Raw genomic sequence first — 16,771 nt, forward strand, 5'->3', positions numbered from 1 at the left:
GGACATATGAAGATGCATTGGAAGTGGCAAGGAACAAAGAGTGGAAGCTAAGGAAAATGAGTCAGGTAGGGGTGGAGTCTTTGCCCATGAGGTTTGAATTTCAGCCTATGGACTCTTTACAAGGTCGCATGCTAGGGGTTCATCATGAACCAGTGGTTGCTGTTACTCCTCAGGTTATGCCAACAGTGGTCACTATAGCAGTGCAAGATGATGGGCTAAGGCAAGACATGAGGCAAGTGGTAGATTTAATGAAGAATCTCAGCCTCAACCTGCTAGGTCAAGTGGGAAATAATCGAGGTCGAGGGAGGCTTGCAAATCAGCCAGGAGGTGAAGAAAGGCCTAGGAATGGTGTTGGACAAAGCAATGGTAGGTTCTGGAGGCAGACAGCCACATGTTATAATTGTGGAGAGTTGGGACACATCAGCCCGCAATGTGATAATCCACCAAGGATGGGGGGGAGGCATGTATCCATTGCCGAGACAGGTGCTAACTAGGTCGAATGATTATGGCATCAAAATTAAGGGAGATGAAGGAACCAGTGGACTAACCCAGGAGGAAAAGGGAAAGACAAAAGTGATAAGTGTAGTCACCTTGGAGAAGGCATCAAAGCTAGAGGATACATTAGTGATGCCTATAGGGAAGAGGACCACAGAGGACAAGGAAGGAAGAAGTGCTCCAGGTCCTAGTAAGAAGAAAGGAAAGAGCCTTGAAGGCGAGGATGTCAAGGCCAAGAGGAAAAGGAGAGCTCGTTGCAAGTTTCATGTTTCAGATTTTCCACTAGGGGATGAGTAATTAAGCTATGACTTAAAGGAGGATCTGACAAGCAGAAAGGCAGATGTTACTTTTGGGCAGCTTATAGAGATGGTGCCTAAGCTAAAGCGACACTGGAAGAGGATGGTTAACCCAATGGAGAAAGAACCAGAGAGACGTTCAGTGAAAGTTTGGCGATGGATGAGCTACCAGACATTTGTTCAATAGTAGATGTGTGGCACAAAAGAAAAAATCTAGGACAAGGTTATGTGGATGGTGGAGCCCAAATATGTGTGATAACACACTCATGCGTTGAAAAGATGGGTCTTACAATGACTGGGGTGTCAGGTTTCCGGATTAGATTGGCAAACCATCAAAAAGTAAAATGTCTAGGTGTTGTAAAGAGCTTAGAAGTGGAAGCATATGATGCAAAGGCAGTGGTTGATTTTCATGTGATGCCAGCAGGGCTGGGAGCATATCCTATTATACTGGGCAGACCATGGTTTCGTGCAGTGGGAGCTGTTCAAGATTGGCGACATGGTACGATTAGCCTCTATGGAAAGACAGGTGCCAAGAAGCTATATAATATGGATACAAGGAAACGATTGGAGGATCTTTATGAAGATGAGGATGAGTCTAGTGATGAAGACTATTCCACGGTGACAGATGAGGACAGTCATAGTACTACCAGCAATGATGAGGATGCTGATGTTGCATTTCTTTTGATGGACAAAGGAATCCAGGAGTCTGGTGTAGTCGCATTTGCAAATGAGGTTGAAGATGAAAGTGAAGGGCCTAATGAAGTGATTGAAGGGCTGATGCAAACCAAGGGTGAATTGTCGAAGAAACAAGAATTGATGACACAAATGATCAATGGAGACCTCTCAGCTACGGAGAAGGAGATATATTTGCTCATGATTGAAGGTTTTCTTGATGCAAAGTTGATTTATGGTATCTCTATAGGTTTTCCTTGGGAACCATGTGGAACCTTGATTAAGCTTCTGATGCAAGGAATGCCAAGTGTTTTTGTGTGGGATCCAGGTGGAATGAATATGTCTTTTTGCTGCTGCTGAGCATGAATGCTCTAGCAGGCTAGGGGATGGGAAAATTATGTCAGGAGTTTTTTGGAGCAAGGGATTGCGCATATGTATATACACATGCATGGTGCATCGAATAAAGGATTGCCCATTTTCCCAAGCCAGGTGGTTACGTGGGGCCCACATGTGTACAGGTAGGACAGCATGTACATAGTGCATCGATTTTCATCGTTACAAGTACCAGTGTGTCTTTTCTACAATAATGAGGAGTTGGTAGTGCATAAAACTTCTTGAGGAAGCTATCCGCGGGCCGACGACATGAGGTAAGCAGGTGCGTCAGATGGCATCTAGTGGCATCAGGAGGTCGAATGGGGTCAATACTTACACATGGATCAGTACGGACACAACGTGGGTGTTTTCTTGTGATAATTATGCAGAAAGGTCATCATGAGGACCATTTTTTGGAGCCACTTCATGTGGTTGCGAGACGCATTATTGGAAAAAGCTGAGTGCCAGGTGTGCGGATGATGAAAAAAGGTGACAACTATGCACTGTGAGGTCAATTTTTGGCCTGTTCGGGGTCCATTTGAGGTCATCTAAAAGGCCAAGGGTGCCCAAGTGAAAAAGTGAAGTGTGGGAACTGAAAAAACAGAGAGAAAACCAGAAAAAACATGGAGAAGAGAGGAGGAACAGCCGCAACTGTGTTTTTGCTCATTTTGGAGCCTGTTTTGGCCGTAAACTGCTCATCTGAGGTCGGATTTGAGCACTTTGACATTGTAAACTGGGGTTTTGGGCCATTCCGGATGCAATGGTGCTGTCCATTTTTCTAAATTCTTCACTCTTTTTCTGTTTTTTTTTCTGTGTAATCTTCTTCGGTGAGTGAAGCCTCTGCTTAACTTTGTGGTTGTATCTGGTGTATTTCTCAAATACTGTGTAAACTATTTGCCCCATTGGTGTTGGCCCAAACTCATTTGTATCTAAACATCATAAATTCTCCTCTTTTGAGCTGAGTTTTTGGGTGTCTCTCTCTCTCTCTCTCTCTCTCTCTCTCTCTCTCTCTCTCTCTCTCTCTCTCTCTCTCTCTCTCTCTCTCTCTCTCTCTCTCTCTCTCTCTCTCTCTCTCTCTCTCTCTCTCTCTCTCTCTCTCTCTCTCTGTGTGTGTGTGTGTGTGTGTGTGTGTGTGGAGTGGGTAAACAGATAGTCTCTCTCCTGTCGCTCTATCGGTGTGTTCCCTGTCTCGGTCAGGTGTGTTGTGTAAGCAGAGTGGTCCCCCATAGTGTGTGTGTATATCATCCCAAGAGTGTGTTTCGGGTCATTATAGAGGCGTTCTGTGTGTTTTCATCCCGCTCACACCGCCACGACACATTTTGATAGCAATGTACTCCAAGCTAATGTACCTGCCTTTACACTACTTGCAGACATTCGAAGAGGCCTTCGTCACAGGGTTCTTTGAAATGGACTCAAGGATCTTCCATCCTATGGCAAAGGACCTCAAGGCATGGTACGTAGCATACCAACACACATTAAGTCAAAATCCTTTCAGACAGCATCAAGAAGCCTTGGAAGCTGTCATTTGAAGCTTTTCAGAAACACTTGCTTCATTGGAGCCACATCAACGGCCAAAGCACTGAACATGCACGAGGGCATGCAAGGATAAGGAAGGGGGGAGTGTTTGGCGGACGAAGCGACAAGCGGCCGTTTCCAGAGAAGGGTCATATTTTTATGAGAAACCCTCTATAAAATTCTTTTGTAAGAGAGCATCTCTAAGCCGGGAACTTGTCAAAGGATTTATGATTATTCTTCTAGGAGCATTTGTATATTAGAGAGCCAGTTAGAAGTTAGGAGCTTTTGGCCGGACAAGCCATTTGTAAAGACCTAAACTATAAAGGTCATTTTTTGTAAGTTTGAACATCATCTTTTGGAGGAGAACTGAGAAGACAGCATACGTTTGAGAGCTCCTTCTTGCTCCAACTTGTAATCTTTGCTATTGTTGCTACGGTAATCCAAATTCAAATTCGTTTATTGCATTGTGTTCCTCTTACTTGGCTCTTCCTTTCAAGTGTAATCATTCAAGATTCGGTGTAGGTTTTTAACTACGAGTTTGAGACCTTAAATCGTTGTTTTGAGTGTTTATATGCATATTTTATGTTGTTTTGACCCTAGGAGAGACTTTAGGGACCCAAAAACGACCCATTAAGATCACCTGTTTGTTGTTTTTGCTGACTTTGAGATGAACGATCGTGATCTTTGTACCTCTCCAGAATTCTGTGACAGTGATAGGATATGTTCCTGATAGTCCCCTGTAGCTTCCCTTCAAGTTTCTTGCGATTTGGAATAGATTTACATGGTAAACAGGCGTGACGACTGTAGAGCTGTGTAGAAGGACATAGTCAGATTACTTGGCGATAGTGCGTTTGATTTTCTTGTAGAGTTAATAGATGCATCTCATCGAGTTCAATTCATTAGGATTGACACCCTAGTGAGTTTCCATGCATCATCCTGGTCGCTTCCCTTGTATTGATAAATATGTCGATGCTTGAGAGCTATGCTATGGACGTCCGTCGCAGTGACCCACAATCAACGTGCATGTGTCTATATTCTAGGTGGATAAAAATGTGATCGTAAGTGAATGGGTCATCCTGCATGGGTCTCGATGGGCTAGAGAGAGAGAGAGAGAGAGAGAGAGAGAGAGAGAGAGAGAGAGATAAGGCCTTGCCCAAACCAAAACAAGAAATTGCTAAGGATATTATTTTTATTACTTGGCAAGTGACCATGGCTTTAGTGTGTATAACTTTATATTTGCTCGGTACAGCAGCCTACACGCAGGGGAACTCCTGTAAAACCTTATATTATCAAGAAAGTGTGTGATTCAACCTTGCCAGAGGATAGCTTCTGTGTGTGTGTGTGTGTGTGTGTGTGTGTGTGTGTGTGTGTGTGTGTGTGTGTGTGTGTGTGTGTGATAAACCAGCCACTACCTGTCATCTAGATATTGTGTGTGTGTGTGTGTGATAAACCAGCCACTACCTATCATCTAGATATTGTGTGTGTGTGTGGCCCTCCCCCATCTCAAAGGAGAGATCCACTTGGTGGTGGATGGTCCACCAAGTGGTCCAATACCCCACCAATTGTAGTAAATGCTTCCTAAAAATTTCCACGTTTATAGCTCAATCACCAGTATTGTGTTAAAAAGGGTTTAGATGCGCACAAATACCCATCTGTAATGTGTTGAACAAGGTTTAGATGTAAGAATACCCAATTATTGTACAATAAAGGGGTCCTCCAGGGAGGAGAGTATGGTTTAGATGCAAAAATACCTATCTGTAATGTGTTGAATAAGGTTTAGATGTAATAATACCCAATTGTTGTATGATAAAGGGGTCCTCCAGGGAGGAGAGTATGGTACTATGAAAACTACATACCTGACATCTCATGCTTTTGGTTGATGTGTCACCCCAAATTTGTTAACTATGTTGTCATGGTGGCTATTATACAATACTCCAATCCTGCAAGATAAAGACCACTTGAAATTCCACATCTGCTCGAGGGTGGACATTGATTACAGTATATGTATTATATGTAAGCATGTAGGTGCTTGACCAATTTAGGAGCTGAGAGCCCCAACCCATCCCTTTGGATTGGGTGGATCAAGCTAGTAATAATATAACTTGTATTAACTTGACCAATTTAGGAGCTAAAGAGCCCCGACCCATCCCGTTGGTCATCAATCCCTTTGGTCTAGATCTAAAAGGGGATTGATGAACTTTTTTGAGTGCTTAATGTCTATAGGGACAGCAGGGAGGTTACTGATAAAATACAACTTGTTCACAATAGTGGGTAGAGAAGTGAAATAAAAATCAAGATCTGAGCTATCTTCTGCATCAATAATGGGTAATTTAGCTAGGAAAGTACTAAATGCTTCCAAAAGCTTATCCTTCTCCATTCTAGAGAGAATCAATAAACAAAGCCAGTCATTGACAGAAGCTGTGTTTAAGACAGATATAGAGTGGGTGATAATAGCTTGTTTCTCAAAATCAAGCAATTTTTTGTGGAATTCCACTCCTTTGAAACAAGAAATTATACATTGGGTACCAATTGGTGAAATAAAAATGTCTTCTTCTATACCATATCCCAAATAGGTGAGAGATGGAATCCAAAAAGCCTAAATCAATCACCATATAAGTATTACATAAACCATTCAAAAATATATCATACCAATATTAAGTATTCTCAGTATATGATGGATACCCGACCAAAGGTATCCTTTTGTGTGTGTTCAAATTTAAAATCCCATCATTCACAATCATATACTAAGAGACTTAAATATTGTTTGCAAAAGCATGTTGTGTAAAGAACAAAACAAAGAAAACTTTCTTGATATATAAATTTCATTACAAGATACTCTGATACATGACAAAGTAGGAGCTTAAGCCGGAACTCCTACCAAATGAGAGCAGGGATCTTTACCTACCAACCAACCATAAGTACAATTAATTAGAATCAATTTGTACTAAATGGGTGACAGGTATATCAAGCAATCCCCACTGCTTGTTATTGTTGTCACATCCTAGACTCCAACCATACTCTTGAACATATATCAGGTTTTCATTAGCTCGTCTATGTAGGTATGGTCGATTTCGGTCTTTGAAAGACTTTATGGGTTTACATGGTTTGGAGATAGGGTCCCTAATTTCTACTGGCTTTTTTCTACTATGTGCAGCCATAAGCTTGTCCCGAATTCGTTGGAGCTTAAGTACATCCCGAGTGATGCTCATCCTAGCGGTCTGCCTGTATCCTTGTTTATTAACAATATTTAGACAAATGTACTTTACTTAGTATCTTTTGTTTAGAGCTTCCTCTTTTGCCCCTCTTTATAAACATATATATATCATTAGGAAAATTTTGAACTCATTTTTGGGCCTTTTAAGAGTGCCACATCATCAAAGGTGTACAAAAGAAAGCAACCCGGTAGACCCCTCTAAATATTGCTTAGAACCCCATGATATGACCTATCATTGGAAAGTTCTTGAAAAATGGATTCTCAAGAGCCAAGGTCCGAAAAGTTTGGATGACTTCTATGAAAGTTATGCCATTTTTTTTTAATCAGCCAGGTTTTGTTACCGTTACGGTAATCTAAAATCACCTTTTTCTATATCTACATGAAGGCAATGTCCGATACATGCATGCTATATATCAATAGATAGAATTTGAAGAGTAGATTCTAAATATCCAACCTCCAACAAGTTTGGATCTTATTTGCAAAAAATTTACCGATCCCCACTTTTTGAAAGCTATGCCACATCAACAATTCTTACAAGGCCCATTTTTGAGTCCAAACTTTTTCTAATGCTTTTTATGATTTAACATGTTTACTACTATGCTACATATACCTAAGTGCTTATTTGAAAAAAACCACTAGAGTGTTACTATCTTGTGTTGCTATGTATTTACATTCTAACTTGCAAAAATTTCGACAGCATTTCCTTTGTATTATTACTCTTTGTTCAAAAAATCTCAATAAGTATTCATTGTATCTGTTACCCTCATAGGAGGTTTTCAAAGCCCAAATGCTATATCTTAATCAATTACCTATGGTACTCTTTATACAAAGGATCTCACAATGCTATTTCTAGAAACTATTACATGTTTGCTTAGCATATAGAAAACCTATGCATGTAATCAAAGCAATATGGATCTTGGTACCTGAACCGAATTTTCTGTTGTCATTTGTATTCTTGCAAGTATGATTATCATGAAAATGGATTCACCTCCGTTACTGTATCGAAACTGGTATCAATTATAGTATGTTGATTAGTATTATGTTTTTTATTATTGCTCTATGTACACTATGCATATGCTTGTATGTACTTGACTACATGGTACTGTATTGTTTTTTCGAATCTTTTATGTATGTACTCGTGTGTATGTGGGTGTATTTAAGCTATACCTTTCTGTGTTGTGCAACCAGGCAGTCCACCTTGTTTCTTGGATTGCAGCGATTCCCTTGCTTTGGATAGTGTTCCATGAGTACACGTTCTTCGCAGCTCAGGGCCTACTGTATTGCTTGCGATAGCATTTGTGAAGAGATGCAGATAAGACTTTCTCTAGTGATTATGAGCCTGACTTCCCATGGCTCATGCACTGTGTGTATATGCACTACACACTTGTTGTGTGTGTGTGTGTGTGTGTGTGTGTGTGTGTGTGTGTGTGTGTGTGTGTGTGTGTGTGTGTGTGTGTGTGTGTGTGTGTGTGTGTGTGTGTGTGTGTGTGTGTGTGTGTGTGTGTGTTAGCGCTACAGTATTGCCAAAGCCTTGCGTTTCTACTCACTGCGCAAATTGATTTTATAATCGTAGTAAGCATGCGGTGCTATAAATGCATCACGTTGTCGAGTTGGTTTACTCTGGGCAAGTTGCACCACCAACCAGATATGGCTCTATTGGTTATTTGACTTTATCAGATAATCACCTCTTAAAAACAGTTTTTATTTTTGAAACCTTGGAAAAAATTAGGAATTGAAAGGTTACATATATTCAGGGCCAAGACTGTGTATTATCTCGGAATGTTCTTATGGAATTATATCCACCAAAAAAAACTCGTTATTTAGTATGACACACATTTATCAAATGATACAGATAATGAGGCTTCGTTTATTCAAGAGTTTGTACATTTAACTTCCATTGAAAGCTAAGAAAAAAAAATTGTTCCATGCCAGACACATTTCTACAACAAGAGCCGTTCGGGCTCGAGTTGCTACAAAGGGTTATGCACAGAAAAAATGCATTGATTATGAAGAGACCTTTGCTCCCACTTGTCGTAGGACTACCGTGCCTTTGCTATGTGCATTGGCAGCTCATTTTGGTTGGGATGTACATCAATCAGACATTGTTACTGCTTTCTTGAATGGTGACATATTTGAGGAAGTTTATGTAACGCAGCCTGGCGGTTTTGTCATAAAAGGACAAGAGGACAAAGTGTGAAAATGTAAGAAGGCTTTGTATGGGTTAAAGCAATCTCCTCATTCTTGGTATGAGAAAGCTGACACTATTTTGGTTAAACGAGGCTTTCGTAATAGTCCAACAAAAAGCACATTGTATGTAAAGCGTGAGGGTGATGTACTTCTCATTTTGGTTCTTTATGTCGATGATTTGTTGATCACTAGACCAAATGAGAGACATATTGCTGAATTTAAGGCTGATTTGAATGCTACTTTCAATATGAAAGATTAGGGGGTGTTGCATCATTATTTGGGTATACAGTTTAAGCAGTGTGATGGTGGTATTGCCTTGTGTCAGCAAAATTTACATAGAGACATTTCTATGTAAGTTTGGACTTGAGGATTGCAAACCTATTGCCACTCCCATGGAAACAGGTTTGAAGTTGAGTCTACATGATGCTGCGATCCTGTTGATGTCACTCTTTATCAAACTATTGTTGGCTGCCTCATTTATGTATGCAACACGAGGCCAGATATTCAATTTTCAGTCTCACAGGTCAGCAGATTTATGCATAGCCCAGGGTCTAAGCATTGGCAAGCTGTCAAGAGAATTTTCTGCTACCTTAGTGGCACTTTACATCTTGGCTTGTTTTATCCCAAGGGGGGATCATTGCCGCCAGACTTACATGCTTTTTTGGACTCAAATTGGGCTGGTTGTTTTGACACGCGAGTGTCCACAAGTGGTTTTTGTTTCATGCTTGGTAGTTCATGTATATCATGGTTGAGCAAGAAGCAACCTATTATGGCCACTTCAAGTTGTGAGGCTGAGTACAGGGCACTCTTCACAGCTACGGTTGAGTGTGTATGGCTCAGAAGCCTTGTGGCTGATTTGGGTGTTGAACAAGACACTGCCAACACTATCTACACTGACAGTCAGAGCACATTGGCAGTTGCGAGGAACCCAGTTTTTCATGCTCGCACAAAGCACATTGAGGTGCATTACCACTATGTCAGGGAGAGGCTCTCAGTAGGAGAGATCACCTTGGCTTATGTGCCAACACAGGACAACCTTGTAGATCTTTTCACAAAGGCATTGTCTCGTGAGAAGCTTGAAGCTTTCGGCAAAGCTTTGGGCTTACTTCCCTTCGTGGAATGATCATGTCCTTAGGGCATGGCACTTCCCTTTACTCATGTGCCAGCTCTCGTTCACCGCATCACTCCAGGGGGGGATTTGTTACCATATACATGTGGTAGTGATGTGTGTGAACACACTAGGACCGCCAGGGCATTTTTTCCCTCTTTAGGAGGTTTGTTCCCCCGAGCCTTGTATACGCCCATCACTCTAGGGCTATCTATCTTTCCATTGCATACTAATTAACGCACTCTCTATTGTGTGCCTTGAGCTTCCTTCATCTTCTCCAAGCTGTGTGTGTTTTACTGCAACCCTAATTCCAATAGATTTTTCTATGAAAGGAAACAAACACAATATTGTGTCTCAAATTCATTCCTTTAAGCCAAAAGAGAGTGAGAAAGTTTGAGAGGCCACATTGCAACTCAAATTATATATTGAGAGGTGTCCACCATGTGAGAAGCCTCATGAGGATTGCCAAGTAGTGTTTTTCATTGAGGGGCTCAACAACTACCATCTTAAGAAGGATTTGCACTTGAAAAAGTGTATGATGTTGGACAAGGTCACAAAAGCTTTCTACTTAGTGAACAATTATCAAATTTATGGAGAAGTGTCGCAAGATGCAAATGCAAATTCAATAGATTCTCTGTCTACAGCTAGTGGATCAAGCATGACAAAAATGACACCGCAACAACAAACACCCATGACAAATAGCTTGCAGAGGAACCTGTGAGAAGAATGGGAGAGAAGTTTGGAATTAGAACCAAAGAGTACCCTATGGAGGAAACCATCCGACACAAAAGTACACTATGTTGTTGCAGCTATATCCTAAGCAGAAGTGGTGTGTGGTTGAGAATAAGTGGATCAAGCATGCCGTTGATGAATGCTACTACAATTGAGGGAAAGTTAGGGAAAGGCCTTATCAAGCTAACCCAAAGAACCATTTGAACGTTCCAATAAGTAGTCACTATCAACCAAATAGACCATCACCACCACCATCGAGGTACGCCTCAGGACCACTCAACCCACAACCAAGAGTAGAAAGACTAAGACAAGTGTTAAGACATCAACCACCACTCTTTGGTTAAGATAATGTAACAACAGTGAGGTATATGTATCCATATCAGTACCAAGAGAGAGTGCTCTAGTATTGATACAGATGTACTATGAGGAGGAACAACATGGACACTACCATTTGAGTGATCCTTATCAACCAAGAGTCATGGGATCCTATGATCAAGAGAGTGTTGTTTCATCCTCTAGGGATTTGAAATTGGGGATGAGAAACATAAATCATAGCAAAGGGTTTACCCTAAGTCAAAGAGCACTAAATGCTCACAACAACCAATTAGGGTGAAATCCAACCAAATGCAAATCCCCAAAGAACATATTCTTAGAAACCTAAACAACAAGACCCCTAGGACCTTGTTTCAGGTGTGGTGGAGACCATTTAGCTAGTGACTACCCTGAGGACCAACCCAATGTTGTTTTCAACACTCCTTATGGGAAGAAGAGTGATGGAGAATATTGTGAGGATTGCAGGATTAAACATTTGTACCCAGATTTCCCTTAACACCTAGACAAAGGAGGAAAAGTGACGATGAGCATTGTGGGGGTTTTACCATCTTTTAGTGGATCAGACTCAGAGACAAAAGACCATTGAAAGTGGTGGTGGCAAGATCATAGGCAAAATACAAAGCGACAAATGAGAAAGAGGACAGGAACTCTCACAAATTTTCTAGCACAAAATTAGTAAGAAAATCCACACAAGATATAATGAGATCCCACTATCATAAGAAGCTAAAGGCTATTACAGTTGAGCTCTCACAAGCTCGAGAGCTAGAAAACCCTAGATCTAGTGTCGTACTAGAGGATACCTGAGACCGAACAAAACTTGAGTGAAATCAAGCAAAAGAATCTAGTTTTCGAGGTTTGGTGGTGCTAGTCAACAAAAAGTTCAAGTCATTAGAAGCAATTTTGAAGACATATGAAGCGAGACTGGACAATCGCCAGGTAATGGAACATAAATGTCTAACATATCCTAATCCAAGATGGGAAAAGCTTCTATTGGAGATGTGCAAGAAGTTGATTGAGACTGCTCAAGCCTCTATGGAGACTCCACCAACTGCCTATCCCAGAGAGGATAATCCCTCAACCAATTATAGACCTTAGAGACCCTGATGAAGCGAAAGCAAGGAGTGAACAAAGACGAGATCACAAAATTTTAGCTGTAAGTGAAAACCAAAAGGAAACAACCGACAAACAAGAGAAAGAAAAAGAGTTGAAACACCGTCCAAAGAAAGAACAAGCACACAAATGTTGGAAAGACTTGACAAGTCAAGTGGTAGAGAATAGTAAGGATAACTCTATTTACCAGTTGCTGGCTAATGTGTCGAATGTCAAAGACAGTTGGCCTACAGAACTTTGGAATATGGTCAAGAAGGTGAGAGATGGGAATTAGGATGAGAGGTCAATACCCATTGTTGAAGTTGACCTTGACAAAGGGATGGTGGATGTTAACCTACAATCCATGTATGGAGACCAAGGTTTAGAGAAATCAGAGGATAGTTGAGAGGAAATTTTTAAGGAGTTTCCTTCTTACTTGGGTCCCGTTAACTGAGTCAACATCAGTTAACAGAAGCCGCTAAAGACAGAAGGCGTACGGATGCACATCAAGGATGAATACAAAGAAGCAGTAAAGATTGGAGTTACACATTTTTCACGTTTTCCCAAAATGGTCATGTATTGTAAATTCTTGATTTATTCCAAGCCATTGTAATATTTTAATGTGTTACGGGCTCAATGGAGTTCCAAGTTGTAAAGAATAGGCCAAGTACTGTGCCTAGGTTGCAGATTCAGTAAGTGGTGGAGCCTTAAAAGCCTTGGGCGTGCGGACATTGCATATTTTACCCTAAGTAAATAAGGCAATGTGTAAAAGAAATTAGGGTTCTCAAACTCATATGTTGAAAGCACTCTTTGGTGAGAGCTCTTGATGTGTGTGTCTATGGAGTCCTTGAGCTTCTCCTTGCTCATGAGACTTGATTAACACTAATCAATGATTCATTCTCTCTCACTATGCCTCTCTCTTACTTCTTATAATTGCCTATGATGCTTAGATTAACTAGATCTTAACTAATTAGTGGTTAATCCATCTCTAATCTTATGTGATTGCCCTCGTTTGCTTGTGTGTGCATGTAGGTTTGATTGGAGTGTGGTGCTTGATAGATCTATGTGTGTGTGCTTGCGATTAGTGTGTTGCATGATAGGATTAGTGTTGTGTGCGTCTTGTAATCGTAGTGTGTGTGATTGGGTTGATTAGAGGTGAAGAGAAGTGGATATGGAGATTGCCCTTCATTGTGGCTTAGCTCCTCCATAGGCCGAGAAGCTCACCTCATAGAGTTAACCATTTTTGTTGCCACGATTAGCTCACTAACCGTGTGAGTATTTCCATGCCCTATCCGGGTAGCTCATCCCTCCGGATTGATAATTTTGTTGGTCATTGGAGCTATTGCAACGATGGAACCCCCAACATTTGGCACCGTTTCCGGGGATGATGGCCGACGCTAGTGTAATTGTGGCATAAACGAATGTGTTCCCTAACTAATTTTACTGCTAATTCACTTGTGTGTTTATGTTTTTGTGGATTTTGAATGTGTGTGCATGAAGCATTGTGTTCATAAATCCCTAATGTGTAACCGTATCTTGCCAATTGTGTGTTTACACACTCTAATTTCACACTAACCCCTTGCTAATTTGACTATTTTTTTCTAATTTACTAAGTTGCTTATGAAGGATTGGAGCATTCGACCATTCAATTGATCATCAACGAAAAGGTAATTAAGGTGGTATTCTCAACCTCCCTAGAATCTAAGGATGTGTAGAATTGTGTAGAGATCCCACCATGATGCAATGTGATGTTGATGCAATGTAATGCTATGCTATGTTGATGCAATGCAATGTTGATGTTATGGATTGCAAATTTTATGATTTTTCGTTTTCACGCCGTCGTAATGCCGAAATTTTTAAGATTTGGTGACGTATGATTTTGACAAGTTTCAATTGCTAACTGGTGATTGTGGATTGCTAATTGGGCGCTTAATTGAGTTAATTGGATGTTTGGATGGTCAATTTCAAGTGTGTGTGCACTAAAATCAAGTGTGCGTGCATTCTAATTGAGTGTGTGTGTATGTTAATTTTAAGTGTGTGTGCACTATTTTGCCCATGTTTGAGCACCTAGAAATCAATGTGTGCGTTATGATTTTTCAATTGTGATGATTGATCTGTGTTGTGCTCATGCCCAACTAATGATTTATGAAATCGCATTGCAAATCCGATAACTTTAACCCTTTTGTGTGCACACCTAAAGATTGGTAAAAACTGTCAATTTTTTAATGTGTGTGTGTGCCTAAAAAGTGTGTAATTTGCATGGTTAATTCAATGTTTTGATTGCATAAATGATGTGTGTAATGATGAAATGCTATCTTTTTGTGCTCAAAACAGGGATTTACACACTCTAATTGCGTCAATTTTTTACCTAATTTTATCGGTAATTTTGTCGGTTTAATTACCTAGACTTGATTTTATTGATGAAATTAATTGGAAATTGAATTGATGTGATTTTGGCAATGTTAATTGGCTGCACTATTCCCCAATGTGTGGGTATTTTTCGGATAATTTTTTTGTAACTTTTGGTAATTTTTTACTAAATTTTGCATTAGTTCTTGGATAATTCCATAAAAATTGATATTTTACAATCTTTATGTGCCATTTTGTGTGTGCATATTTATGGCTTCATTTTGTTCGCATTCATGCCCTCCATGGTCGAGTTTTACGCATTTTACTATTTCCACGGGTCGGGTTGACGATTGTGTCATAAATTACGTTTACGATAAAAGCTGCTATTTTCGGTGTGCTTTTGCGTATCGGAAATGTTTGGTTGTGAATATCGGTAATTTTCTACGACTCCTTGAATTTTCCGGGAATTTTTTGGATTTTTCTCGCAAATGTTGGGATTTTCTAGCAATTTTTTGGAGTTTCCGCTAATTTTCGGCCTATTTTTGGCATTTTTGGACGATTGGAAATTAAAAAATAAAAAATTTGATAAAAAGCCGGGTTCGACTTTGATTCCGTGCCGTGCGGCGCATAAAACACCTCGTCCGGATAGACCTTCACGGTCTCTTGGGACAGTTTCCTACGACGTTAAAAAAATCTTCTTCTTTCTGTCACCCGCCGCTCGTTCCGCGTGAACACACCCCTCACCCTCTCTCTCTTCTCTAGCTTCCCCTCTCTCCAGTGTTAGAAAAAAAACCGGGGTACAGTGTATTTTAACCGGCTGAAATCATAAAATCTTGGTTAGATTTTGAGCTTGCCTTGAAGAAAACCACGCATATTTACACAAGTTTTTGTGTAACTATCGGCAAAAGCTTCAATTTTTGACCTAAAAAAGGGTAGAATTTCAAGTTGCCCTTATTTTCTTCGGTTAGAAAAAAGTATTTTTCTAGCCCTGCACCTCTCCCATCTCTCCCTTTATCTCTCTCAAACTCTCTCACTCTCTCTTCTCATTCTCTCTCTTTATCTTACTCACTCTCTCTCTCGCATCTCCCCTATTGCCCAACCGCGTGCATCTCTCCTTTTTTGGAGTTACTCACACACACACACACCCACTCCCTTGCGTTGCGTAGCCCCGCCTCCGAATTTCTCTCTCTCACTCGTCTTCAGAGCCCGCTGCTATTGCCACACACTGCCCTTTCGGTGATGTCAAGCATCCTTCCACGCGCAATCAGCGCCCACTCGTGCTGCAGAGATATGTCAGCTGGTCAACCCACCTGCAGGTAAGAGGGTAGGTAGCTTTTTATTAATTTATCTCATTCTAGTATAATAAAAAAACTCAACAAAAATTTCAAAAAAAAGGATTTAAAAATCACCCAAAAAAAAATTTTAAAATCCAAAATTCAATAAAAAAGAATAAAAATAAAAAAGGGAATTAAAAAATCATTAAAATTTACAAAAAAGAATAGAATAGGAAAAAAGAAAAAAACATTAAAAATTTAATATTTAAAAATCCACAAAAAAGATAAAATACTCATAAAGAGAATAAAAATTTAAAAAAACAATAAACATTTAAAAAAGGATTAAAAAATTTAAAAACCTCTTAGAAATTCATAGAAAATCAAAATTGATCAGAAAAATCACCATAAAAGTAATCAAAAAGTTTCGTAAAAAACACAAAAAATCATTAAAAATTTAAAAACACTCACAGATAAATCATTAAAAACATAAAAATTTCAAAAAATCACACAGAAAATCGTAAAACTTTCAAGAACTCCACAGAGAATTCAAACACTACCCGGGAAAATCCCAATAAATCACAAAATTCATAAAACCTTCAAAAAAATTCATAAAAATTAGAAAATTCACAGTAAAAGTACAAAATTATCCAAAAAATCCTTAAATCAAAACTTTCTCAAAAAATAATAAAAAGACTAAAAAAAAGTAGAAAATTCAAAATTTCACCAAAAAATTTAAGAAAAATAAAAAAAAGTCACAAAAAGTGTCAGAACGAGCCAGCAAAAAATAAAAAAGAGCAAGAAAAAGTCAGAACAAGGCCGAAAAGCAAAAAGCAACGCTGAAAAATTCACACACTGAGTAAGCACCACAAAAGCGAGAAAGTTGCACAAAGCAAAGTCGGAAAGAGTGCCGCACAGCGAGCACACTGTGCAAAGCGGATCAGATTAGCCAAAAAAAGCAAGCAAAATGACCAATTCAAAGCAGTAGAGCGTCAATAAATTTCAAGAATTATGCATGCTAGAAATTGGCAAGTGCAAGCAATTGTATTGCAAATTGAGCTTCTAATCGAACAAACAGGGACACAACTCACATGTGAATGCACATTAAGCTAGTACGAGCAGCATAAATTTTGTTAAT

Source organism: Adiantum capillus-veneris, chromosome 14, assembly GCF_014529385.1.
Source record: "Adiantum capillus-veneris isolate H3 chromosome 14, ASM1452938v2, whole genome shotgun sequence".
NCBI lineage: Eukaryota > Viridiplantae > Streptophyta > Polypodiopsida > Polypodiales > Pteridaceae > Adiantum > Adiantum capillus-veneris.